The following is a 27,966-nucleotide window of genomic DNA, read 5'->3' as shown; positions in this document are numbered from 1 at the left end:
CTATTTCAACTGCACAGGAACGCGGGAGCACCTAGCAGTTATCAAGAGGCACTGGGCCGGATGGACAGGCCCAGTGGTTGCTCCATCTGCTGCCATGGGGGGCAGGGAGGCCTGCTCGGCTCACCCCCTGGCCATGCTCAGGTTGGTGGCTGGAATTATGGGGCGGGGGAGGTAACGGAGGTTCGGTGCGGCAGGGCAGTGGTGGTGCAGGTGCAGGAAGACGGCAAGAGGCCCCCCTGGCCATTTGGAGGCCCCAGACCGGGGCCCCAAGGTCTAGGGGTAAAAGCGCTTCTATTTGGCTGCTTCCTTCTCATTCCCTGCGCTTTCTTTTTCAGTCCAGCACTTTCCTCAAGAAAACTTTCTCCTGAGATCCCCACTACAGTAGCCCCAAAAGTAAAAAAAACACACACAAACCCATCAGTCTTTATGCTCCAACAAGGGGCTACACTCATAGCGTGACACCAGCAACTTTTTTAAAGGTTGTGTGAGCACATGCAGCTCACAAGGTGGCAGTTAAGAATACCGTGTTAACAGAATTCCAGGGCAGTTGAAAAGAAAATAATGATGGACAGACGCTGCAGATGGATGTAAGGTGGTGGTTTTATGTATTATCCTCCAAGTTCAACCCATGAGGTGTGAGGATCTTGAGTCTATATATCCAAAATTGTTCTCATTTGCCCAGAATCTCATGATGTATTGGAATCAATTGGAAATATTTATATAGCAAGGTATAGAACTTATACACTGGCCACAGGTTGTTCCAATTTCTTTATTAAAATGGCAAGTTTCTGGTTCCTGAAATGTGTCCTCAGGTCTGTGGATGTTTTGCCTACATATTGCATGGGGTAGTCTGGATGTTTGCATTCTATAATATAAATGATGTAGGTGGAAGTACAGGTGAATTTTTTTTCTGATGTAATAGACTTTCTTGGTAATATCTATCTATCTATCTATCTATCTATCTATCTATCTATCTATCTATCTATCTATCTTATTAAAATTTTCTTATATACTGCCTCCTCCAAAGACTCTAGGCGGTGAACAACAATACCAATAACAATTAATTTAAATAATAATAATAATAATAATAATTATTATTAATAAATTAAAGGGCAAACGCCTGGCGAAACAGGTGGGTTTTAAAAAGGGCCTTAAGAGCAGCCAGGGAGGGGGCTGAACGAATCTGGAGGGGGGTGGTTTCCAAAGAAGGGGGCAGCCACAGAGAAGGTCCTCCTACGGGCCCAGGCACTACGTGTTATACAAGAGCCTGGGACACCAAGGAGGGCCAGCTAAGAAGACCTCACAGGTTGGGATACAACTGGCCAAGAGAGGCGATCCTGGAGATATACAGGTGCTAAGCCCATAAGAATTTTATAGGTGAGAACCAGCACTTTGAACTGGACCTGGAAGCAGACATGCAACCAGTGCAGCGACCGTAAAAGAGGTGTAACGCTATCAAATCTATGGCTACCCATGAGGAGAGGGGCCACTGCATTCTGGTTGAAGCTTCTGAATAATTTTCAAAGGCAACCCTAGGTAGAGCATATTACAGTAATCCAAACGAGAGGTAACAAAGGCACGAGTTACTGTTGCCAGGGCCTGCCAGTCGAGAAGCTGTAACTGGTGAACCAGCTGAAGCTGGGCAAAAGCACGCCTGGCTACGGCGTCCACCAGCTGATCAAGCAGGAGCTGCAAGTCCAGAAGGACCCCCAGATCATGAACTGTCTCTCTCAAGGGAAGCGCAACCCCGTCAAGAGATAAACTCACACACAGTGATTGGCCAGATTGCAGACTGAACAAGAGCAACTCGGTCTTGGAGGGATTAAGCCTGAGCTTGTTTTGGCCCATCCAGGTCCTGACAGCCTCTAGGCACTTAAGCCAGCACATGGATGGCATCACTTGTTTGGGCACAGATATAAAGCTGAGTATCATCAGCATATTGATGAAAACTTACCCCAAACCTGGATGACCAGGCCCAGTGGCTTCATGTAGATGTCAAAGAGAATGGGAGCAAGGACTGTGCCCTGTGGAATCCCACAAGAAAGGGGCACAAAACACTGACCCCCAATCGACACCGACTGGAATCATCCAGTGAGATAGGATCGGAATCACTGAAGAATAGGAGTGTGCATGGACCGGTCCGGGGCCATACAAAAGGCCTCCGGACCGGTCCGGAATTCGGCCAGTCCAGCAGGGGGGAGTGTGTCTTTAATGGCAGGGGGATAGTACTTACCCCCCCCGCCGCTTTTCCCTCTCTGGCACTGGACTTTCCTAAAACATTCTTGGGGCGGCAGAGTTCCTCCCTGCTGCCCCGCCCCGTCATTGTCTTCAAAGTTAACAAGCAGAAAAAGCTGGCGCCACGCATGCGCTCGTCACGGTGTGCGCACCCATTGTCACCGCTGGTGCGTGCGCCACATACTGCACAATGATGTATGCAGCGCGCCAGTGGCGGCAATGGGCGCGCACGCTGCAAAGGGTGCATACGTGGCACCAGCTTTTTCTGCTTGTTAACTTTGAAGACAATGATGGGGGCAGGGGTGGCAGGGAGGAACTCTGCCGCCCCAAGAACGTTTTAGGAAAGTCCAGTGCCGGAGGGGGAAGAGCGGCGGGGGGGGGGGAAGTACTACCCCCCGCCCTTAAAGACACACTCCCCCCAGTGCCGGACCACACCTCCGTGGTTCCTTGCACATCCCTACTAAAGAACAGTGCCCCCAATGCCCAGCCCACTTAACCGCTCCAGAAGGATAGCATGGTAGATGGTATCGAAGGCTGCTGAGAGATCAAGAAGAACCAAGAAAGATGCGCTTCTCGCACCAAGGTTCTCACATCACATACAGGTAATCCAACAGGGTGACCAATGCCGTTTCAGGGCTGTGCTGCAGCCTAAAACCTGACTGGCAAGGATCCAGGAAATCAGTTTCCTGAAGGACTCTCATCAACTGGCACAAACCACCTTCTCCAGAATCTTACCAAGAAAAGGAAGATTGGAGATTGGACAATAGATCATTAGGGTCGAGAGAAGGCTTTTTTCAGAAGAGGGTAGACCACCGCCTCTTTAAGGGCTGATGGAACAAACCCGTCCTGAAGAAAGGAATTAACCATCTCCCGAAGCCAGGACAGAACACTCCCCCTCGTAGCCCTAACAAGCCAGGAGGGACAAGGGTCCAGGCTAGAGGTCGCTGTGTCTACGTTGGCGAGAATCCTGTCCACATCATCAGCCCCAACAAGCTCAAAGGTATCCCAGATAGTATCACAAGACCCAGCCTCTATTACCTCAACGGATACTGAGCAGTACTGCTAAAGGTGATCGTATCCCTTAGAGAAGTACAAGTAATGCAGTGGCTGGCTTGACATCCGTGTCATCCAGGATTGCTGATTGGTGGGTTCAGGGCTGCTCTTATTAATAGTCTGTGTTGATTAGGTGGTTGATGGAAAGCAATACATGGAGGCTTCAGAATTCTCTATCAGAGGGTAGTTTTTCTTCATTGCCTGGTGATAGTTTGGTGAGACAGGATGAAAGTCCACCACAAACAGGATCCTTTCTTCTTTGTGCTCATTCCCTTTCATCATGACACAGCTCCTTATGGCCACATTGTTATTCTGAGAAAACTTTAGCCTGTAGCAAGCAAACTATCCTCGGGTCTTTGAACTGACTCACTGGCTTTGTAGACCTCCTGGCAATAGCAGTACAGTCCTTGTCTGGTACCTAGGTTGGCACTAACTTAACTCATGACTTTGACTTTTTTAAAAGGGTTGACATGAGGAAAATTGCTCAAAGCAGTCCCACTGAAGTTAAACAGATGAGGTAGGCAATGCCTAACTTGTTTTAATTTCAGTGGGGCTACTTTGAGTAATTTTCCTGACATGTCAGTCATTTTGTGTAGCCTCAGACCCTTCAACAGCATCAGAGCTATGAAAACCTGCTTTAGTCCTTGACTATTCCTAAAAATCTAGAATGTTTCGTTGCATATGCAGGAGGAAGCTGCATTTTTCTTCTTTCTTTGTAACCTTTATAACTGTCTTTGGATACTGGATATAGAGTGCATAAAGAACTATCTTTTCCTTTATGAGCTTACTTGCAATGCAAAAAGTAACATTTATCCACTAAGCAAATGAATTCCTGTCTGAAGGGCTTCCTGTGAGATATGTACTTTTTCCAGAGTAACCCGACTTTCTCCACAAATTTTATTTTGCTAATATAGATATTCATGATTGCAGTAAAAAGAGCACCCTATTCAGCTTCCCCAACTCATTACCCGCTGATCCATTGTAAAATATTAGTCTCACAAAACCTCAACCTCAAAGGGATTAGATTTTTTTTTTAAAATGTATTTTTCCCCTGCAAGCTGTTCTGGAAAGTAATGACAAAATGGCTGCCCATGTGGTATGTGGAAAGTTGCCCTTATTTTCTGAAATACATATAGTAAAATTAAACATATATAGTTAAAAAAAAGAAGACAACATTTTATTTGTTTCTCAGACACTTGATGTGATTCACAAACTTTGCAGACAAACTGGGAATCACTGAGCTTAGCTCTCAAGTCTGTTTTCAGTTCCAAGAATTGATCTGGGGATTAGTGCAACTGTCAAAATTTGCAAGCAATGGGCTTGAAATATGAATTTTGTCTGACTCATAATAAAGCTGAGTTTTATGAGTAGAGTAGACTTTAATAATATCCTAAAATTCTTAAAGTAATATACTTACTTAAGACTTAAATAATAAACAAAGAGGTATATTTTGAGCTGGTGTTCCACTTTTGCACGTGAGCCATCAAAATTCTTCTTGTCTGGGCTGGGTCGTGGGGAAAAACTGCAGGGTAGTTTGAAAGTTCTCCACAATCGGTATAGAAATCAGTATAGAAATCGGTATAGATAATCACATAAGTCAGGGTCCCAACAGGCAGCACTAATTCTAAGGGAACTTGAAGGGCTTCAGGGGGTACTCAGAGCTCTCCTACCTTCCTACACTGCAGTTGCACTGATCATAAGCACTCTTATTGAAAATAATGGGATAAGTATACTCCAAATGAAAGCAAGTTCAAAATGTTTATTCATGAGTAAGTTACTCATAAGTAACTTAGTCTGGATATAAGCCAGAACTGGAGTAGCCCATCTCATAACTATCATTCAGTGCGCTCTCTCTCTCTCTGTCTCTTTCTGTCTCTCTCTCATTCTCTCAATCTCTCTCTCGTATCTGAGCTGAAGGTTTGGGACAGAAGGGGTACACTTGTTTAAAAAGTTTGGGAACCCCTGATGTAAGCCAACATTATTATGTCCTTGAGCATGGCAGTCTATTTCCCCCACCACTGAGCATCTACTATCCTCTACATATCTACTATCCTCTACATTTCCAAGCAGACCAGAAACTTGGAATTATTCTGTAAGGCTTCCCTTTTTCTTTCCTCCTGTAACCTGGCAGGGTCCAACATCCCTCAGGTGGGTGGGGAGGGGTTTTTAGTCACCCAAATGCTCCTCCACCTGCCAGTGAGAGAGAATGCCCTGCTCCTCCTCTGTCACCTTCTGTCTCCTCTGGCCTCCTCCTCATCGGCCGTGAGCCCACTAAATAGTTCCGCACATGAGGGACATCCAGCTGCGTCCTTTACTGGCCCCTCCCGATGCCTGGTTATTCCAAGTCCCAATCATACTCTCTACAGCGGAGGCTGCTGTCTTCATGGGTCCCGCCCCTTCTCAAGCCATCCTCACACGGCACCGCAGCAGAGAGGCAGGGGCCACTCCTGTCTTGCCACAGCCAGGTGGCTGCCCACCGGACCATTCCCTCCCAGCCATGGGTGGCCTCCTCCCAGCCTTCCATGCCCTCCCTGCAGGGGCGTAGCTAGGGGAGAGGGGGCCCGTGTTCATCCCTCTCCCTGGTGGCCCCCAGAGTGAGAGAGATAATGAAGAAAATAGGGAGGAGTGGAGCTGGAGGGCCCTCAGGAGCTGGGGGCCCGTGTTCTTTGAAATCCTTTTGCTCAATTATAGCTACGCCCCTGCCTCCCTGGCCTCTTGCAACAGGCATTGCAGCCTCCAAAGGGGGCTGGACCCATCTCCGTAAGTGCCCCTGCCCCTGTTCTGCTGGGTAAGTGCCCTGTGTAGTCGGGCACCAGTGGAAGGGCCTGACATATTCTTTTTTGCAAATTAAGCACAGAGGGCAGAAGAATAGCACTTAAGAAGAAAGCATGATTTGCATGCTCCTTGTAGCTGGCGAACATGTTCATTAAAAATGGTTACCTCAATCCTCCTAAGACTGCTTTCTTAAAGTATGGTTCAATATGTTCTACACTTGTCCTTCGGGTGCTGAATGCAGCCTCTCAGCTGGTGTCCAAGACACCTTCTTTCTCTTCTTATTGATCTCATGGCTTGTTGTGTATTGTTGTGATTGACAGACACACAGGGCTTTGTTCAAAGTGCACAAGTCATGATATGATTTCATCTAACCAAAGCATGCATGTGTCTAAAACCTGCCAATAAACAGCAAAATCATCACTGCCTTTCAGTACAAAACTATAGTTGACTGACAAGCCAAAGAAGCCTAGAAAAAAAGAATGCAAGAGAGAATTCAGGTCAAAGGAGGCACTCTGTCGTCTTACAGCAGCATCCTATTGATGATCTAAAAATGTATCTGTTCATTTCTTGGACATACTGATTGAGGTGCAGGTGTACGGCTGTCAAATTATTGAGGCCCCATATAGTTCTTCTGCAGGATCCTCTGTGTTAAGCGACGGGATGTATCGATATCAGGCGTGAAGTGCTAGTGCAGCTCCTGGTTCTGATAAGTGTATCATGCAGACTGAACTGCTGGTTGGAATACGATAGACTGCCAATAACAGTGTGTGCATATAAAATAATCATAGGAAGCTTCCTTATACGGAGCCAGACCATTGGTTCATCTAGCTCAGTATTGTTGACACCAAGGTTGCACATCTTTGGCCCTCCAGCTGCTGTTGTTGGATTACAACTCCCACAGTGGCAAACAGGAATTATGGGAGTTGTAGTCCAATATCAGCAGGAGGGCCAAAGATGTGCAGCCTGGTCTACACTGACTGGCAGTGTTCTCCAAGGTTTCAGGAAGGAGTCTTTTCCAGGCCTACTTGGAGATGCCAGGGATTGATCCCAGGACCTCCTGCATGCAAAGCAGACCCTCTACCACTGAGCTACAGCCCCATCCCAATCTATGTAGGTGAGTTTGTTGTATCAAAATATCAGTGTCCCTCTTAAAGGCAATACACTGGAAGATGGACTCCTCTGTTTGCATGTTCTGACTGTGGTACTTCAAATGCATTCATTCAGATAGCCAGAGTCTGTTTCACAGGGTTCCAGTCAAACAGCTCTTGAGAAAGGAATACAAATAACACGTCAAGGCTGCCTTGTCACAGAGGTGGAAGGAGGAATCTGGAGAAGCTGATGCATTCTCTCCCTCCTCCCTCCCCCACTTTGCGTAGCAGCCCCTTAACAGAATCTGTAGTCTACATTTTAATGGCTTGTTACTCAAATGTAGGGATGGGCACAGAACCGGACCGGATTCAAGCTAGCCTGGCTTGGTCTTGGACAAACTGGGCCCTATCTGGTTCGGTCATCACTCTGGCCGAGCTGGCTTGTGGGCCAGCTCAGGGAGTATACTCAGGGAATTTGACTAGGACTCTCCTTTACATGTAAAGGGGATTCCCTGGCTTAAGAAGGGGGGTGATGACGAAAGGGGATTCTTTTACCTTTAGTTTCCCACCAGTGGGGACGGCAGGGACAGCAGCGGCAACATCACGAGCAGCTGCAGGGGCTCCTCCAACACCAACCCCAGCTTCCAGTCCGGGCCTCTGCACATGCACAGATGCCCTTAGAGTGGCCTCTGAGTGTGTGCAGAAGGCATTTGTGTCACCACATGATTTACATCACCACACGATTTGCACTTGAAGGGCCTCCGCGCCCTTAGGTCCAAACTGGGCCTAAGCTGGCCCAAACTCCCATTTGGGAGGCCGGTGGGAGGATGTTGGAGCAGCCCCCACCTCCTCCAATGTAGCCACTGCCGCAGCTGCCCCCACTGGTGGGAAACTAAAAGTAAAGGATTCCCCTTTCACTGTTGCCCCTCTTCTTAGGCTAGGGAATCCCCTTGACTTGCAAAGGGGAATCCTAGCCAGATTCCCTGTTACAAGTATACCTCCAGAGCCGGCCTGCAAGCTGGTTCTTAGAACTGGGGTTGGTCCGGTTCAAACTTGGACTGCCCAAACCGGACCGGCTTGATCTCAAGCTGGCTTGCACATCCCTACTCAAATGATGGGGTATGAGGGGGCCCTTAATGAAATCCACAAGCCCCACCCCCTGACACCCAATTGCAGTCAAATCATGACCCTCTGTAGCCGTTCAAAAAGAGAAGTGAAGGGAGCCATCACAAAAGGCAGGGATGTAATCTGATCAGTGCAGCAGGTTCATCTCATACAATTACATGTCCTCGTCTGCTTTTCCTTTACTTTTGAGAAACGATTTCCGATAGGAAAATGACTACTGAAAATTGAATCATTCGAATCATTAATAAGGCACATTCCTCATGTGAAGCTGGTTAAGGAAGGTGAATACAGAGTTACTCCCCAATTGGTGAATGCTAACAGTGCTTGGGTGGAATAGACAGCATCTAAATATATATTTGAACCAGCCAGGGATGGTGGTGGCAGGAGGCACCTTTAACTGTCAATTTGTAGGTGCTTACCTCTCTTCTTGCTGTACCTGAAAGCCGTTCAGAGCAGTGTCGTACCACCCAGCACCCCCTGCGGTGGAGAATCAGCTCCACCACTCAGCTGGCGGAGGCCATTTGCATGACCAGCAAATGGTCTCCATGCATGTGCAGAGGCCAGCTGAGTGGCGGAGCCAATCCTCTGCCGCAATGGGTGCTGGGTGGCATGCCGCTGCTCTGAACAGCTTTCAGGTGCCGTGGGAGGAGAGGGACCAGCTGCTGCTGATTTGAACTAGCCTTGTTGCTGTTGCTGGCTACCTCCATGAGCAGTAAGAGGGAAGTGGTGGGAGGGAGGGAGGCAGAGCAGGTAGTAAGGAAGAAGCGATGGCGGAAATCAGAGTGGAATATCTTATGGCCCCCGAATGTTGCTGGACTACAACTCCCATCGCCCCCATCCTTTGGCCATTGTGGCTGGGGATGATAGGAATTGTAATTCAACAACATCTGGGTTGGGAACCTCTGCAATATTTGAACCTCTGCAATATGGGGAGCACAGGAAGAGAGAGTTATCTGTCTGGAGGAGTGCAGTTTGTGTGAATATCTGAGAAAGGCACGGATGGAGGCTGAGGTGAGGAGCCATTTAGGGCAGAGCTGAAATCTCCCCATTTTCACAACTTCCTTTGCAATCAGTAAAAATGGGAGGGAGTTCAGGGTGGGTTTTTTTAGGGGTGGCAGGAGTGTGAAACTCACTAACAAGGGTACTTGCCCCAGCAGTTGCCATTCACCCTGCAGATCCATCCCTTGGAGTGATACCACCCTGAGAACGCCCTGAGACCTTGGGTTAGGGTGGTATAAAAATGTAATAAATAAAATAAAATAAAATAAAATAAAATAAAATAAAATAAAATAAAATAAAATAAATTACATCACCAGGGAGTTATTTGCACATGGCTTCATGCTGCAGGGTAAATGTTGAGCGAAGCCACTTCGAATCAGACTCGTGGCATTGAGGGAAGCAGCCCCTCCCCTCTGCTCTTGGGTTTTGTTTTGTTGCAAGTTCACATGTTTTCCTCCGTGTTTTCCTTCTAGCCAACTATGGGCGGGGGGAAGAGTACTAAAGAGTACTAAAGAGCTACATCTGCATTTCTAAAGAGAGTATCCTTCTAATCAGGCTAATGGTTCTACATCAGTGCCTCTCCCTATTTGAGTTTTCAGAAAAAGTAGGTTAAAACCAGCATTTAAAAACCTGGAAATACCTCGAGATAAGCTAGCATTCGCAAGACAAAGTCCGATTTGTGTGTGGAGTGCGTCCAAGGATCTCGACGGGACTTTGGGGTAGGTTTGGCTGGTGTGTGAATGCACACACTGTCTTCTGAAGGAGATTCGGGGTAGAAGCCCTGTCTGTAAAGCCTCCAGGGAGCATCATTCTGAAGGAGATTCTAGGGACAAAATGGCAGCCACCAGTCTATGCATATGGATGTGGCTCAGTCCACTGAGGCTGAGAGTGACTGGCCCACTCAGCCAGCGAATGTCAAGGCTGAGTGGGGCTTTGAAGCCAGGTCTCTAGAGTTCTCTTCTAACCACTCTATTATTTACTACTGACTCTCTGTACAGAGCTGACTCAGCTAAGCTGGACTGGACTTTCCTGCATATCCTAAAACAGGCCTTGCCCAAGAGCTGGCCAAAGTAGGACCAACTGATCTGTAGTTCCAGTACAATATGAACCAAAATTATGAGTTTCACATCACCACCCCATTCCATATTTGGGTTGGGGAAGGGATTTCCCTTAAGCTGGATTGGCAGTTCTTTGCATGTGGCTTGGCTCACTAGCTCGAGGCATCCTCTGTCAATGGCTCTGCATATTTCTTATGGAGGTAAACTGTCCACCTGTGGCACACAGTAGTTTGTATTACCATTATTTGATTTGTCAAAGGCTGCTATGTATCTTGCTGGTGAGGATTCAATGTGATGGCCTTTTCTGTCCTTTCCAGCTTAATGACTATGCAGGCACTGTTAGCTTCTCCAGATACCTAATTCTATGAAGCTGCCCATATTTCTAATACGTTACCTAAATTTCTATACTTCCAATCTCCTGCAGCAATCACAGCTTGTAGCACTGTGATTTACATTCTGCAGACATCTTAGGAGTTAATTCCCACATCAATTTAAAGCTTTTTGAGAAGCTCAGTCTCTTGATGTGTAATAGGTTTGGGAAAGTTATTAGACAAGGCATGAGGGATGAGCCTGTATAGTGCCGAAAGCAATGTCTCATTAATTTAAAAATATATTATAAAATGTTAGCATTAAGAATTCAGCTCTAGCAATTTATCAATATATGAAGTGTGTTAAAGAAATATTATTCAAAACACAGTCAACATCAATCTTCACTGGCAAGCTTTTATATAATGTTTCGTTTATACCAAAGTGGTTTAAAGGTAATTTTATATTCTAATATTACATGCAGTATATTTCCTAGTCTGTTTTAAATCTCCCAGGTCCCGCTCATACAGCAGCTTGGGAATCAGCCATCATATATTAAGAAGCCTCCAGGTGACTCTATCAGCAGCACTCAGAACTGATCATAACAAGCACCCACAGAAAGCCCCCTTCCAGGCAGCGGCCAGTGTGGTTAAGCACCTATTAATTTGTGCTGAAAGGTGCCTCTCACCTCCCCGCCCCCAGCGGTGCCTGCACCGGCCGCTCCTGCTTCCAGCCCTCTCAGTGCTGCTGCCTGCTGACACTGGCCCACATGTTCTGCAGCAATATGATGGCAGAAGAAGGTCTACTTCTCTTGCTTCTCTTCCCTCCCTTCAAAGCCTCTTTTGCTTACAGAAATATTCCATGCCCAGAAATATTCTGTGCTACAGAAGGCTCACAGTGTCAGGTGTGCAACCCTCAGGGACATGGAGTGGGCAGTGTGACCCTCAGGGACGTATTCCTGGCAGTGAACAGAACTTTTTCAGGGAGGAGAGAAACAAAAATTGCTTCCCCATCCCCCTCCTTGCATGCTCGGCTGCAGAAGAAACCTTCACTCTTAATGCTAACATTTTATAATGTATTTTTAAATGGATGAGACATCGCTTTCAGCACTATCCAGGCTCATCTTTCCTGCCTGCATCTCTGTCAATGTGTGGACCTTTTCTGCCCTTGTATCACTGCAGAACATGTGGGCCACCATGGCTCATTTACCCACCTGCCTTATATCAGATGCTTCTGATATAAGAAATTTCTCTGAAGTGCAATTTAGAAGAGAATTTCAGGGGGTTCCTATCCTGATATTGGAGAATTTTCTCAAATATTACAAATACAAATACAACCTTAAGAAAGGATGTAGAGGAGGTGCAGGTCAGTGGCAGTGCACATGTTTTGCATGCAGAAGGTACCAGGTCCAGAATCTCCAGATTTTATTAAAAGAAGATCAGATATTTGGGGATAGGGCAATAGCTCAGTGGTAGAGGATCTGCTTTGCATGCAGAAGGTCTCAGGTTCAATCCCTGCTATCTACAGGTGGGGCTGGGAAAGGATCCTGCCTGAAACTTTGGAGAACCATTACCAGTCAGTGAAAACAATGATGAGCTAGATGGATTAGTGGTCTCACTTTGTATAAGTCAGCTTCCTATGTCCCTAAGAAATGAAGGGAAGGGGTAGTTAGTAACACTGGTTAGAGGTAACCAGTGTTACCTCTAACAGGAATTCCCAGATGTTGTTCACTACAACTCCCAGCATTCCCAGCTGCAGTGGCTTTTGGATGGGGATTATGGGGGTTGTAGACACCAATGGCACGACAAGGAAGTAACTTGTCTAGGGAGCAAGTGGTTGCTGGTTCCAATCCCTGCTTGTATGTTTCCTAGACTATGGGAAACACCTATATTGGGCAGCAGTGATATAGAAAGATGCTGAAAGGCATCATCTCATACTGCATGGGAGATGGCAATGGTGAACCCCTCCTGTATTCTACCAAAGACAACCACAGGGCTCTGTGGGCGCCAGGAGTCGACACCAACTCGAAGGCACAACTTCACCTTTACTTTAGACAACATCTGGGAATTCCTGTTAGAGGGAACATTGGTAGTGACTTCTTTATTCCACCCACCCCCTGCTGTTAGAAGAAGCTAAGTGCTTTTTGGAAGAGAAATGAGCAATTGGTAGCAGTGCTGTAAGTGCTGAAAAGGAGCCCTTCATTGGTGTCTGCAGCTACTGTTCTGACAGAAGTTGCAACAGTCACCCACTGTAAGTGTTGGCGGGTTCTCAAGCTTTTCTCAAGACTCCAACAGCATAATTGTGCATATTCCAAAAGGTATACAGGTGCAAAGGAGCCAGCGCGGTATAGTGGTTAGAGTGCTGGACTAGGACCGGGGAGACCCGAATTCAAATCCCCATTCAGCCATGATACTAACTGGGTGACTCTGGGCCAGTCACTTCTCTCTCAGCCCAACCTACTTCACAGGGTTGTTGTGAGGAGAAACTCAAGTATGTAGTAGGGATGTGCATTTCGTTTTGGATACAAAACGTTTTGTGCACAAAACAGGCCGTTTCGGCTGTTTTGTAGCCAAAACAAAACACCCAATGCTCAAAACAGAAAGTTTTGTAGCCAAAATAAAATGTCCCTGTTTCGAATACAAAATGTTTTGTTGTTTCAGCTGTTTTGGAACTCCATTTTGCAATCGCAAAAATTGTTTCTCCTTCAGTCTCCATTTTGAGTTTTGACATCTGTTTGAATTTCCAGCCCTTCCAGCCCACAGACTGGCAGCGAAAGCATGGGCTGATCTGCTGGCAATTGCCTATTCCTTTTAAGCAAAATTAAGGGTAAATTTTACCCTCATTGGCTAGTGGGGCAGTGTTCATTTCATTGTTGTTGTTTCATACTGTTGTGTCTAGATCAATTGCAGTTTGGGCGGGGGGGGGGGTGTGTGGCAGTGCATGACCTTTGGAAATCTGCCTGATTTTTTCCAAAGCTCTGATGTTGTTGATGTGTGATGTTGATGTTATTTGGGGTGGATTTGGTGCAGAAAGGGGGCTTTGGGGGCAGAAGAGCGGTTCAGGTAGTAGTGCCCCAATGGGTTCCTGCTGCCACCCAGATTCCAAAGGGATTGGGAAAAGGGCTGATTTTAAAAGAATTTCTGAAGTTGACATGTCTTTGGGGCAAATTCGGGGCAGAAAGGGGGCCTGAGGGGCAAAACAGTGGGTTGGGTGGCAGTGCCCCAAGGGGCGCCTGCCACTTGCCCTATTCCAAAGGAATAGGGCAAAGGACTGATTTCTTAGGAATTGTTGAAGTTTACGCTTAAGGTCCCCCCCCAGGGAATAAAGGAGGTTTCAGAAGACCCATAACTCCACCTGGGGGGCACTGGGGTAGCCAGGAGCGAGTGGTGGTGTAGTGCACACAGGGTGCCAACCACCCCCATGGGTTGCTAACCCATGGGGTGCTGGGTTCTGTTGTTTCTGAGGTGTTCTGAGTATAGATTCTCTGGTAGCATATAAGATTTTCAATGACAAACCATGAATCCACTCTCATATGCTACCAGAGAATCTGAATCTACACTCAAACATCTCAGAAACAACAGAACCTAGCACCCCATGGGTTAGCAACCCATGGGGGTGGTTGGCACCTTATGTGCTCTACACCACCACTCACTCTGGGCCACCCTGGTGCCCCCCAAGTGCAGTTATGGGGCAGGAATTATGGAGGTCCATCATTCCCTATGGGGAAGAACTTTACAGATGCGCAAACTCCATTACATCTTTAAAAATCAGCCCTCTGCCCAATTCCTTTGAAATAATTCTGGCAGCTTCCTTGCCCCCACTGGGCACTACCACCCACCCTACTCTGCTCTGGGGTACCCCTTTCCCTCCCAACATGAAGCTATACTTTTGCTGAAACCTCCATTCTTCCCTATGGGAAAAATCCTATACTTCAAAAATTCACCAAAAATCAGCCCTTTGCCCAATTCCTCTGAAATTTGGATGGTAGTTTCCACCCATTGGGCACTACCACCCCCACCCACTAGTTTTTCCCTGGGGCCATTTTTCAAAGTCCAAAACGTTTCGGATTCAGATTTTGCAATTTTGAACAAAGAACAAAATTGGGGTGTTTCGGATTGGCTGATTTCGAACAAAGAACAAAACATGGTGTTTCGGATTCGGGCCAAAAACAAAACAGAAAAAACAAAACAAAATGCACAACCCTAGTATGTAGTACACCACTGTGGGCTCCTTGGAGGAAGAGCGGGATATAAATGTAATAAATAATTAAATATGCAGCATCTTTCACAAGCTGAGGTTGGGCTTACAGCTGTGACTGCAGCTAAGGACAGAGACAGCCTGGACACAATTATTCATGCTCTGGTACTGTTCTGTTTTGACTATTGCAATACATTGTACATGGGGCTGCCCTTGAAGATGGTCTGGAAACAGAGCGGGACTGAAGCAGAGGGTGTGTGTGTGCATACTCTCAACATTTAGACCAAAACATATTTCATGCTTTCAGACGAATTGCCTGCCACATAATATTCTGAGGGCATATCACCTTGTGCCAGTGTGAAATAAACTCCAGTTTTGAAAAGAGAGTTTCTAGAACTTTAGAGCAAGTGCAAGCAGCAGTTATGCATAATATAAATCCTAAGAGATGAATTCTGTGTGCTGCTGAACTACACATAAGTATTTGGAATGGAGCTCAGTGACTCTTGTGTCCATCCCATTATGTAATAGACAGTGTTGTTGTGAGCACAACCAGGATTTAATCCTGAGGTGGCAGGATTCACTGGCAGTGCTCCATGTACCAGTTTGGGTATGTTGTTATGTTGCTGTTCTGTAAAGCTAATTTTGCGGAGAAGGTCTTAGCAGAAGACTCATGAAGTGGGCATGGATAGGAATGGGCACAGCTAGCTTGCTAATGATACAGGCACACCTTGTTACTCGTGGGGGTTCTGTTCCTCACCTACTACCTTGAGTCACGAAACAGCAAGTAATGAGGCATTATGCCTATGTGGAGAGGGGGGTTAGGTTCCTGGATTGATTAGAAAGGGCAAAAAACATGGGGGGAAAGGTGAAAAAAGGAAAGAAAATAACTACACAGTGCACTGTGGTGTCTCCTTCTGCCCTTCATGTGCCCAGCAATGCCAAACTGCAAAATGCCCCCAAACAGCTAAAATGGGGAGGGGGGACAGGCAAAAAAATGGCAAATGGGCAAAAAACCAGCTGTCCCATGCTCTCCAGGGTCTCCTTGTGTCCAGCAATGCCTCCCAAGCAGTGAAATACCCCACAAAACTGCAAAAAGTTACGGGGAAAATGCCTGTTTTTAATAGAAATGGGCCAAAAAATGATGGCAGGAAGTGACCTTGTGGCCACTTCCGGCCCTCTAGGAACTGATACATGGGTTTTAGCCCTTCAATCCACAGATAATGAAAACGGGTGTCATTTAGAGACACATGGAGACGTGAAAACGCGGATGGTAAATCCGCAAATAGTGAGGTTTGCCTGTATTGGCTGAGGTGGCCACTTCAGGTGGCAGATTGACAGAGGCTGTGGATTACCCACTGGCTGTCTCCGCCAGCACACTGCCTTCTCCAGTTGTGATGCACAGAGCCAAATACACTAAAAAGCAGCATAGTAGGATGCACCACCACAAGGATACAGGAACGTGCTTTGCTCCAGTGGAATTCAAATCATAGGAACATAGGAAACTGCCATATACTGAGTCAGACCATTGGTCTATCTAGTTCAGTATTGTCTTCACAGACTGGCAGCGGCTTCTCCAAGGTTGCAGGCAGGAATCTCTCTCAGCCCACGCAGATGAGACAGTAAATCTCTTCTGGAAAAGTTTGTATGGTTATGCGCAAAAAGACAAGAGTATCTCTTCTAAACAGCAATGGGACAAATTGTGGAAATGGACATCGGATGTAACCGCCCCGATTACCTGATGTGCCTTGAAATCCCCCACCCCCGAGTTACAGTACTACTTGCATATACTTCATCACCTTGTGGATTTCCAAATCCTTGTGTGTAAATCTTTGTAGATATATCATGTACAAACAACCACTTTGTATATAATTGTGCTTTGGCAATGTACTGTATGCTTTGGTAGTTTGTTGGTTCAATAAAAAAAATCTTGTCCTATCTTGGAGAAGCCAGGGAGGGAACTTGAAACCTTCTGCTCTTCCCAGAGCGGCTCCATCCCCTGAGGGGAATATCTTGCAGTGCTCACACATCAAGTCTCCCTTTCGTATGCAACCAGGGCAGACCCTGCTTAGCTTTAGGGGATAAGTCATGCTTGCTACCACAAGACCAGCTCTCCTCTCCTCACAGGCAAGAGTTGTGCAGCTTTTAGCCTAAGGTGGTGATTTTGCGTAGATTTTTGAGATGCCTACTAAAGTATGCAGCAGATATACTGTCCCTTAATGAATGGCTCTGCATACAGTCTACTGGTCTGGTCTAGTCCTCTCAAAAGGCAACAGTCATGCAAGTTGATAAACAAGAGCCGAAATGTGCCAGGCTGGCTCTCAGTACCGAAAGCAGCCCATTTGTCAATTTGAATTCAAATTGAAGACACTAGGACATTTTCTTCAGACGATATAATTCAGTCTTAAACAAGATTGCATTGGGTATGGATTACTAAACTTGTTCTGTTTATTAGATCATTGCTCTATGACAACATGTTTAAATTCCAAATGTCCGCAGCTTGGAATAAATAAGCAACAGACTACACTAGGCTAAGCAGTAGAGCTTTAAATCAGATTTCTGTCTGTACACATGATATCCACTCATATATCACTACCTATTTTCAAAATCTGTGCTATTTATTAAATCCTGTTCTAGTTAGAAAAATGACAATCAAAGCCTCATCAAGGCTGATGATTTGATTTACTTTTAATACTCATTTAAGCATTTCTCTCGTACACATAGTTGATTTGGATAGTGCGACTATTCAAAGTGTTATGAGGAGCATACAGATAAAGCAAGAACAGTATAGAACTGTGTCTATGCAATCTACTTCCTGTACTTGCCAAAGTGCTAATATGGAGAGCTATGCATGCATATAAAGAGTAAATAATATAAAGGCTGCAAACAAGGAAACTAGGTAAAACAGAGTCCTACAATACGAATACGACAAATATTTATATACTTCTTTTCAACAAAAGTTCCCAAAGCAGTTTACATATAAATAAATAAATAGATAAATAAATAGCTAAATAAATAAATAAAATGGCTCCCTGTCCCCAAAGGGCTCACAATAAAAAAAAGAAACATAAGACAAACACCAGCAACAGCCACTAGAGTGATGCCGTGCTGGGGTTGGAGAGGGCTAGTTGCTCTCCCCCTGCTAAAAAAAGAGAAGCACCACTTTAAAAAGGTGCTTCTTTGCTCAGTTAGAAGCTGTATGGTATCCTAAGATCTATTCCTATCACTGATATTCGGAGGTTATTTTGCTTTTCTTCCTTTTCCCTTTCCAAGTACTTGTTGGGTCAAATATGGGGGGCACATTCAGGTATACCTATTTTCCCAGGCCTTCAACTGAGATCAAATTTTAAATTTTAATGTGTGTTTTTATCTATAATGATTTTTATCTTTTTATGAATTTTAAATGTTTTATATTATGTTTTAATTCTGTACACCACCTAGAGATTTCTATACTAGGCGGTATATAAATTCAATAATTAATAAATAAATAAATAAATAAATAAATAAATAAATAAATAAATAAATAAATAAATATCAGTAATAGATACACAGGTAAAAAAGAAACAATCCTTTTTTTTAAGTAGGCAAGGCAGCTAATGATGGATGGGTCATATATGTACCACCACATCCTTCCTCCAAGGAGATCAGAGCTACATACATAGGGTTAAGTTCATTTTAATCCTCAACAACCTGCTAACAATCAGTGTGGTATAGTGGTTAGAGTGCTGGACTAAGATCAGGGAGACCCGAGTTCAAATCCCCATTCAGCCATGAGACATGCTGGGTGAATCTGAGCCAGTCACTTCTCTCTCAGCTTAAGGTTGTTGTGAGGAAAAACATAACCATGTACAGCCCTCCCGCTGTTGTTAAACTACAACTGAATCTCTTATTTATTTAAATAAATAGGTAGATAGAGAAATAAATAAACAAACGAATAAACAAAGGTCTAGTCCAACCCTCTGTTTATTGTACTACAGATTACAAGAGAACTGGGGTATGCAACCTTGAATCTCGGGATGTTGTTGCACTACAAATCCCATTATTCTCAGCCATAAAGGCCATTGTGGCTGGGGATGATGAGACTTGTAGTCCAAAAACATCTGGTGACTCAAAATTGGGAATTCCTGAAAGAGAAGAATAAGATAGGGACATACATGGCATACAGTGATGTGTTCCTTACTTTCCCCCAAAAGTGTACACTTCAGAGATTAAATTTTAGAAAAGCAAAGAAGACATTGTGTCTCTATGAGTAGGATACTCTTGTATTACATTCATGGTGCCAAACCTGAAACCTCCTGATGGCAAAGGCATGCCTGTGGAAAGCATTTTCATAGCCTAGATTGGGAGCAAAGTAACAACCTGTCCTGTGATAATGTATTAACCTTCTCAACTGAAAAGAGGCCTGCAGATGAAAGAAAAAACCCTCCAACGTTCACTTAAATTTTCTGTCTTTTGACAGATGCTGTCACAACTGGAACATTTTCAAGTGCAGTTGTTTGGTATTCACTGGATAATAAATTAGCTCTGATTCACCGAAAACTCCATTCATGTGGGAGGCTTTGCTTTGAAAGCACAGATGAAGCAATGTTTTTTTTCTTTTCTTTTTTAAATAAGGCATGGATTAGATTCAGCTCTGTTTACTCTTGGGTCAAGTGTTTCATCTTTTTAATCTCAGAAACATGAACAGCAGCCAACTGATTTTCTCTTGTGTATCATAAGGACAATTATGCTGAGTCTCCTTGTTGTAATCACTTTTAGTAAAGGCAGCCTATAAGAGTGACCAGAGGAAGGCTGTTAGTCAGGGCTGGGCAAACTTGGCCCTCCCGCTGTTGTTAAACTACAACTGAAGCCACAATAAGTTGTGGCTGGGATGATAGGTGTTGTAGTTTGACAACAGCTGGAGGGCCAACTTTGCCCACCCCTGCTGTAGGCAAATAGGAAGACCTCAGGCAAGACCTTATGAAGAAATTTGGTCCCAGGTCCTGGGTTGATAACATACCACAACCCACCACTATGACAGGTATTTTACTAGTTTAATAAAACTAGTAGTTCAGCTAATTTCCAGCTTAATAAAATGTCAATTTTAATTTAAAAAAAATACAGCCTATCACAAAAATGCTGGAATTATCACATTAAATCTGAACAAAAGGAGGCACAGAATGTAACAAGAATCTTTTTTGTAACTGTAACTATCAGGCAGTAACAGCCTTTCCTTTCCTGTAAAGAGTGAACCGGGGGTGAACCCTGTCTAGAGGTGAACCGGAGATGAACCCTGAGTGACAGGCTCAGCCACTCAGCACATGGTGGGTGGGATCTAGAGGGCCATGTGGCAGGAAGAGAGGGTTCTTTGTGCAGAAGAAGCTAGGCTGGAGGAGAGAGAGGACGGGCGGAAGGCTTATGAGGAGCAGCAATGGAGTTTTGCTGCCTCATGGCCAAAAGCTAACCTGGAGAATTCTCTCATGGAAGGACATCTGCAGATCCTTGAGAGACAGGAATTCAGGAAGCTTGAAGAGTCAAGAGTTACCCCATCAGGTTTGGGGTGAATTTTCAAGGAAAGGGGGATTTAGTCTAGGGAACAGTTTGCTAGTCAGTTTGCATCAGAAACTTATTTTTGCTTTCGTGTGCCCTGCATTTCCCAGATATTGTTCTCAATTTGTCTATTTGTAATGCATCTAAGCTAAGAAAGAATAGCCTGTGCCCAACTATCCAACAGGGTGTTGTAAAAGACTCTGTAAACCGTAAGTGTGCTTTTGGATTTTCCTACATCCCTGCTCCTGGCAGCAGGGGTGCTTTTTAGAAGTATTCCTGTAACTGACTGAGTAATTTTTATCTGTAACTAAAAGCTGAGAGAGCCTCAGATGGAAGTAGTCTGTAGTATTTTAAATAAAGTTTTTCTCTTTTTGTTCTTTGCATTCTATCTATCTATCTATCTATCTATCTATCTATCTATCTATCTATCTATCTATCAATCTATTACATTTATATACCGCCCAAACTTTCATCTCTGGATGGTTAACATTCAACAATAGGAAAATTTTACCTGCCTCTGAGTGGATTTTTAACTCAGGAAAGGGGATTTTACTCTGGTGCAACACATGTCTCAATTCTGATTGCTCAGCAACTCTACCAAGTTTTCTCACCACGTGTAAGCTGCACGTGGAGGGTTATTGTACTTTTACGAGAATAAGAGAAGGAGAGTCTCCCTAATTCCACCCTAATCCAAGATTTTTAAAAAAATCTCTGTAATAATTGGGTGGTTGTGGCAGTGACTAAGCTATTGGTAAAACAGGAAGGTTTAAATGAACAGCCTTTGTAGGTGAAAGCATAGAGAGGGGATGATTCAGTATTTTTCTTCCCCTCAAGTGGGCTTGCTCTAAGACAAAGGCTGGGTTAAATCCACTAGAGTAATGATCTATGATTATTAATTAATATAAAGTTTTAACAGAAGGTTTGCAAGAATTTACAACATGAAGTCATTCAGCTGTGAACCTCTTTTAACAATAAGACTGGCCGCCTTTGCTGTTCTCTGCAGTGACTAAATGCATGAGCAGAACTGAGTAGATCAGTGATTTACTATAATCTGATTTCTGCTTTAAAATGATTAATTTAACATGTTCAAAAAATGGTGATACTATATTAATACTACCAAGTATGTGCCATTATAAAGATCCCCAACATAGTGAACAGTGATTTTTTAAAAAAGCTTGGGAAATGTTTACTTGTATTATATGTGCCAAATTATTGTTTAATTACATCAAGAATATTGTTATTAACAACATCCTATTTCACTATGTATCTTTTAAATGTATATATATTTTGTTTATATTTGGGAAAATCATTGTAATGAAATGTTCCCCTGTCTGTGAGATATTTGACTTCTGGGCAACTACTCTAACCCATCCGTAACAATGGTCTTGGGGGAGTACCTGGGCACACTGTAAAAATAGCATTGTGCTGAAGGCTGACCATCCTTTTGTTAGGCATATTGCTAGTTAATAGCCCAGAATGTTAGCTGATGGGAGCTACTGGTTAGGAGATAATTGACCATCACTGGGTGTTTGAATTAGAGAGAAATTGGGGAAAGTGAGCTCCCTTCAACCCATGTCTTCTTCCCAGCTAAGGTTAATGGGCAGGTGTATGTGTCAAATTTTATGAGTCCATTGATCATATTCACAGTCCAAAAAAACCCATGGCCCAGAACAGATAAAGGCCAGCTCCCACTAATATAGGTCTAGTTTAGTATTAGTAAAAACTAGCCTAAACATTCATTGGAGCTCTCTCTCTCTCCCTCTCTCTCTCTTTCTCTCTGTAAGCACACATGCACATGTGTGCAAAAAATTGTAGTTTGCAATAGACTTGTGGGTGAAGTTTCTGATTTCCCCAATTTGTCAAAATCTCAGAAACCTGGGGTTCAGTAGGGGTTAGAAACCTCTCTCATATTTGTGTGTGGGGGGCATGAAATGATATTAAATTTCAAGAGGAGGAGAAAGGCTCAGGGCACAGGGATATAGAGGTGTTTTTTCTTATTCAAATTAACACCTGCTATTGCCTGAAGAGGTAGCAAGCGGTAAAAACTGCCACAATTCCACTGCCTTAGCCAAGCCCCCCATTTCCTCTCTCAAGATCTGAGACCATTTTTTGGGTTGCCCATGAAAGTGTAGAATCCTCTCTTCTATTTTCACTCCCAGTGGAAATTTTGGTGAAAATGGGGGTTTGATCCAACCCTAGTGCAGTTTGGAAGAGACTCTAGGAGGGGCTGGGAGGGAGGGTGGGAGAGGGGAGAGAGGGGAGGGTGGGAGCAAGGGCATATCTATGGTTGGGCAGACAAGGCACGTGCCTCGGGCACCACTTGAAGGGGGGTGCCATTTTTAAAAATTAAAACAATGGCCACCAAAAACAAAATGGCCATCGCACATGCTCAAATGGCCTCTGTGAGGCCCTAGGCCATGCCAGGCCTCAGAGAGGCCATTTGAGCATGTGCAGTGGCCATTGTTTTTCAGTGGCCTTTTAAATTTTTTTTAATTTTAAAAAAATTTTTTTAAAAAACAAAATTTATTTTTAAAAATGGCTACTGCACATGCTCACATGGTCCTTGCAAGGCCCTAGAGGCCAGCAGGGGGAGGGGGAACCTTTGCAGACCTCCCCTCATGGCCTTTAGGAAGCCCCCCAAAGGGGCTACAGGTAAAATCTTTTTTAAAAAAAATTAATATAAGTCACTTTACACATATTTAGTTTGGCACTATGTACAGAGAATCAGGGCTTGTGAATACTGAGCTGAATCTTATGAGCTAGGATTGTATTCATTTGCTCTTACTTTGCTTCTTGTGATAAGTGAGTTAAATGTGATGACTTAATAATATGGCTATTAATGGTGAGTTTGTTTTTGAATCAGTGTGAAATCCTTAGTATTAAGGCCCACTGGGAGTTTCTGGCACTCTTTCTCTCATTTTAACTGTCTTTCTGAAATACTAGAATATATTCCAAGCAGTGACACAGTTTACTCTGCATATCCTTTAATTATTTTCAGAGTATCTGGGAAAAGTCAAATTCTCCATTTATCTTTAAAACTTTTGTAATAGTGATGCTACAATGCATAGTAGAGAATTAGACAGGCACTTCTGTTTAGTTTCCCAAGTACACCTCCAAATAGTATTTGGGTCTTTCATGAGCCCCAGCATACTTAAATTTGTAGTTTTCCAGCATTTTTTGGTCTGTCTACGTCCACTGCTAAATAGTTTTTGAAATATTAAAAGATTAACAAGCTTGACTTGTATTTTTCAGCAGATATTATGGTAAAGTTATCTGCAAGATGGGTGTGGGATGTTTGGACAGGGGGCACAATTTCAGTGTTTGCCCTAGGTGCTATTTTCCCTAGATATGCCTCTGGGCGGGAAAGGGAGAGAGGGGAAGGAGGGATAGAAAATTGATGAATGCTGAGAGTAGGCAGAAGGTGAAGTGAATGTGATCCACTTCAGGAGTTTATCCTGCAGGGCCTCTCTGTTGAAAGTTCATGTGCAGGAACAGATCTGCTGCTTTGTAGGAATGCCTACTGTTTGTCTACCTTTATGCTCTATTCATGTGTTTGTAAATAAAGCCAATATTACAAAAATATCTTAAGTCTCCAGTGCTTTCCTCCAAAAGAAACCAAACCTGGCAGTGCTGCCCATGGAACTTTTCAAAGGAAGTGTGGTGTGCATAATCATATAATCCATGGGAAATTCTCGCAGCCTATGCCAATACTTCTTACGCTAGGTATATAAAGAAGCACATCATGACAAGCAATTAAGAGCACCCTAGGTTGATCAAAAAGAAGGTAAGGAAGAACGGCAATAGAGTAAGTAGAAATTGGATTACTGTCAGAATTCATTTAACAGTCACTGCACTCTATACAATCCTTATTTGCCTCTGAAGATTTGCCCTGAATGCAGTCTGCTCTTTGTCTTAATGTGAGAATCTTTGACACAGTGGACAGTCACATACGGTCTTAAATGACTGAGCTTATAAGTATTTGGGGATTCCTCATGTTCAGCTCTAAGTTTCCAGTTCTCCGACTGCAGCATGATATCAACATGCAGGGCTGTCCGTAACATGGATGAGATCAGAAAAAATCTATATTAGAGGAAGAAGAGTTGGAGGGGAGGGGGTGCTAATCTCTGCTGGCTGTTTTTCCTTTCAAAATTACTTCAATGCAGGTGTGCATGTGTGTGTGTGTGTGTGTGTGTGTGTGTGTGTGTGTGTCTAGTTGCAATTATGGAATGCCCTTTCAAAGCAGGTTTGTCTGGCACCAGCTTTTTTATTGTTCAGATGGCCCATTAATACCTTTTTATTGCCCAAGGTGATCGTTAGTGGATATTAATGGGTGATTGTTAGTGGATATTTTCATTGGTTTGCTTTCTATATTTTTTTATTTAAGATAGTATTTTGTTGCTTTGTTTATAATTTTAATGACCTTTTGGTAAGTTTTATGATGGACTTTTATTGTAAACTGATTTGAATATTTCTAGCTTAAAAAGCAGCATGTAATTATTTAAAATAATTACCATCTTATTTATTTATTATTTCTCTATGTAATAAGAGATTTTTGGAAGGGCGGTATATAAATTGAATTATTATTATTATTATTATTATTATTTATTATTAAAACACATCCATCCATTCAGAAAAAAGATTTTGAAGAGACTCATAAAGATAATAAAGGTTTTGGAATCTAAATAATATGAGGAAAAGCTAAAGCAGTTGGATAAAGAAAAGAAAAATGAAAGAGTCATTGGCTGACTGGATGAGTAGCAATAGGTTGGCATATGAAGGGATGTGAGTCCATGGGGAGCAATTTTGTTCCTCTCTCCTTCCTCCAAAAGTCCTCTCCTCTCTCCCTTCATGTCCACATGCTGTTGCCACAGGAATACTGCAGGCAACATGCATCCACTGTAAGGTCACTGGAGACTCCCTATGGATCCACAGCGCTTCTTACACTGACCTACTGCTGCGCATCATGTCAGCAAATATTCACAATTTCCTAACACTTCAAAGGATGTCCAAGTGGGGGCAGGCAGTTCAGCCTGTCTACTGATGACACAATAGAAATAACTGATTAAAGTATAGGTTGGCAGAGTAGGGGTTTTTCTCATGATGTTTAATTGAACAGTTGAGAGTGATCGGTACAGATAATTAACGCAACTACCTTTGTAGAGAGGGTGTGGAAGCATTGGCTTACTTGTTTAGAGAGGCTTTTTAATGTATTTTTCTACAGCCTGGTGAATTTTTAATTTAATTGGGTTTGTTTTAATTGTTTTGATTCTACATTGTGTTTTATTGTCTTAAATTGTATATTACTTTTATTGTTTTACTTTCGTGAGCCACACCAAACAGTATTATATTGGAGGGGCAGGATATACATATTTTAAATTACTTCTACTACTACTACCACTACTATTACTACTACTACTAATGATAATGATAACAACAACTAGCTGGGCCAGGCACAGAGCATCTGTGCCCCGGGCCAGCCCACCCACCCGCCACCGTCTTTTTCTCCCGCTGGCCTGCACGCTGCCTTTTTCTTGTCCCCTCCACCCCGCCGCTGTCTGGCTAGCTGGGCACTGGCTTCTTCTCACCCACCACTATCTGGCTGGCAGGCTGGCTTCTCCCTCCCTCCCTCCCTCATTTCTGGCCAGCAGGCAGCCGCTTTCTGGCTGTCCCAGGCACCGGCTTCTTCTCCCCCTACCCCCTGTTTCTGGCTGGCTGGCCCGCCCACCACTTTATGGCCAACCAGGTGCCGGCTTCTCCCCCTCGCTTTCTGGCTGGCTGGCGGGCCGGCTTCTTCCCCCCCCCCCAGTTTCTCACCACCACCACCCTTTCTGGCCAGCTGGCCGGCATTTACTTCGCTGTATGCAGCTGCCATTTTTCTCCCTCCAACCCACTCATGGGATTAGCCACGCGTTTGCCTTAGATAATTAAATATATAGACAATATTTTAATAATAATAATAATAATAATAATAATAATAATATGTTAACAGAAAGTCTTATGAGATTTCTCTCTCTCTCCTGCTTGAACCTAAATTCTCAGCTTGATTCATTTTCCTGCACATGGGATGTATCAAAATAGAAACAGTGGGAGAGTGATAAGAGTTAGCTCAGCTTATCTGAAGTATTGCTGAATGCCTTTACTGAAAACTGCACAAAAAGATTCCTTTCCTTACTTGGGGACCTTGAAGAAGATGAAGGGCAAAGTGGAAATATAGCAATCTCATCAGACAAGTGAGTGTAAGCAAAAGGAATATGAAAAAAAGGGAGAGAAAGTGCCTCAATAGTGCTACAATAAGTCACAACTAAGTCCAATTGAAAACAATATAATTTAAATTATTTACAACTAGCTTGTTCTATTGGTAACAATAGACAACAACTGATACATAACCAATTTTAGCTAGGACTGAAACAATTAAAAACACGGTGGCTGATATACAGATTCACACTATGCTGGTGCTATAGGGGAGGGGCAATTTTCTGCTGATCTTCCCTTTCCTCTGAAGCCCACTCTGCCTCCCAGAAATATGTTCTTGAGGGTCATGCGACCCTCAGGGACATATTTTCAGGAGGTAGAATGAGTTTCAGAGGACAGGTGAGATCAGTGAAGATTGTCCCTGTGCACCATGCCAGCATAGTGTTAGTTTGAATGTCAGCTGTTATCAACTTAATTACTATATCACCTTTTTTTTCTTTCCAAGGGAAATGTGGGTATCCGATACCCTGATCTATTATGGATGCTCGGATATTTCCCAGGACACATCTTCACCCTGTGTATTGAAGGCTTTTGCAGATAATTGCAGTCAGCACAATATCAGAAAGGCTCACCTGAATTATTCAGGTGCTGCAAGTGGCCTTGGCAACCCTTTAGGAACTCCGATAAGCTGCTTTAAAGACGTTCAGTTTTAACTATGTCCAGCAAAAAATGGAATGCTGAGCAATGTCCAAACCACTGAAGCAAAATGCAGACTGGGCTGAAGTTAATGGGACTTCTCCACTTTGCTTCCAATGGGGCTCAGAATTCAGCCTGGCTCCTGATAAAAATGAATTTTTAAAATTCCTCAAGGCATTCATGAGGCAGCATCAAGGAAGAAAGAAAAATAACAAAAGCTTCAGGGTACCTGCTGAATTTCAACAAGGAAAAGTGAACATTTACCTCCCGAAAAGAGCAATGTATTTCTGTTTTCACAGCCCTGTCTTTTGACTTGTACTCATTTCTGCTGCTCCCTCAGGTAACAGGAGAAAAGTCAATTTCTCCTTTGTTCCATAAATCATACAAGAACTCTTCTTCACTTGTTAGCATGACAAACTGCACCACTTTCTCTGTGTTGTTCACTTGTTTCAAACATTCTCATCATATTTTTTATACAGATACCAAAGGAAAACTCCTCTCAGTTGAGTTACAATGAGTTACTCATTTTAATTACCCTATTTTGCTTAAATGTTTATATGTCACTTCCACCATATGTTTGCATATAAAATGATATATGTAATGGTTAAAATATCAATTCCCTTTTATTTGTTTTTTTAAAAAAACCCTCTAAGTTGTGTTTTGTGGCATGTGGCACTTGATTTGGAGGGCAACACAGGCGTAAGGTGGATTACCCA

The 27,966-nt window shown here is 43.7% G+C and overlaps 1 protein-coding gene and 1 long non-coding RNA gene across 7 annotated transcripts in view; one reads left to right on the top strand and one right to left on the bottom strand.

The window, feature by feature from the left end:
• The window catches only part of CALCR (calcitonin receptor), a 360,448-nt gene that overhangs the window by 45,975 nt on the left and 286,507 nt on the right, over positions 1 to 27,966 (bottom strand). The gene's annotated exons all lie outside the window — the stretch shown is intronic.
• On the top strand, positions 18 to 27,650 carry LOC128330386 (uncharacterized). The gene is made up of 2 exons (XR_008310067.1): positions 18 to 141; positions 27,060 to 27,650. It is a non-coding gene; the product is annotated as an uncharacterized LOC128330386 (long non-coding RNA).

Source organism: Hemicordylus capensis, chromosome 6 (genome assembly GCF_027244095.1).
Source record: "Hemicordylus capensis ecotype Gifberg chromosome 6, rHemCap1.1.pri, whole genome shotgun sequence".
Lineage (NCBI taxonomy): Eukaryota > Metazoa > Chordata > Lepidosauria > Squamata > Cordylidae > Hemicordylus > Hemicordylus capensis.
Note: the sequence above shows the minus strand (reverse complement) of the source record. Positions and strands in the feature narration are given on the sequence as shown.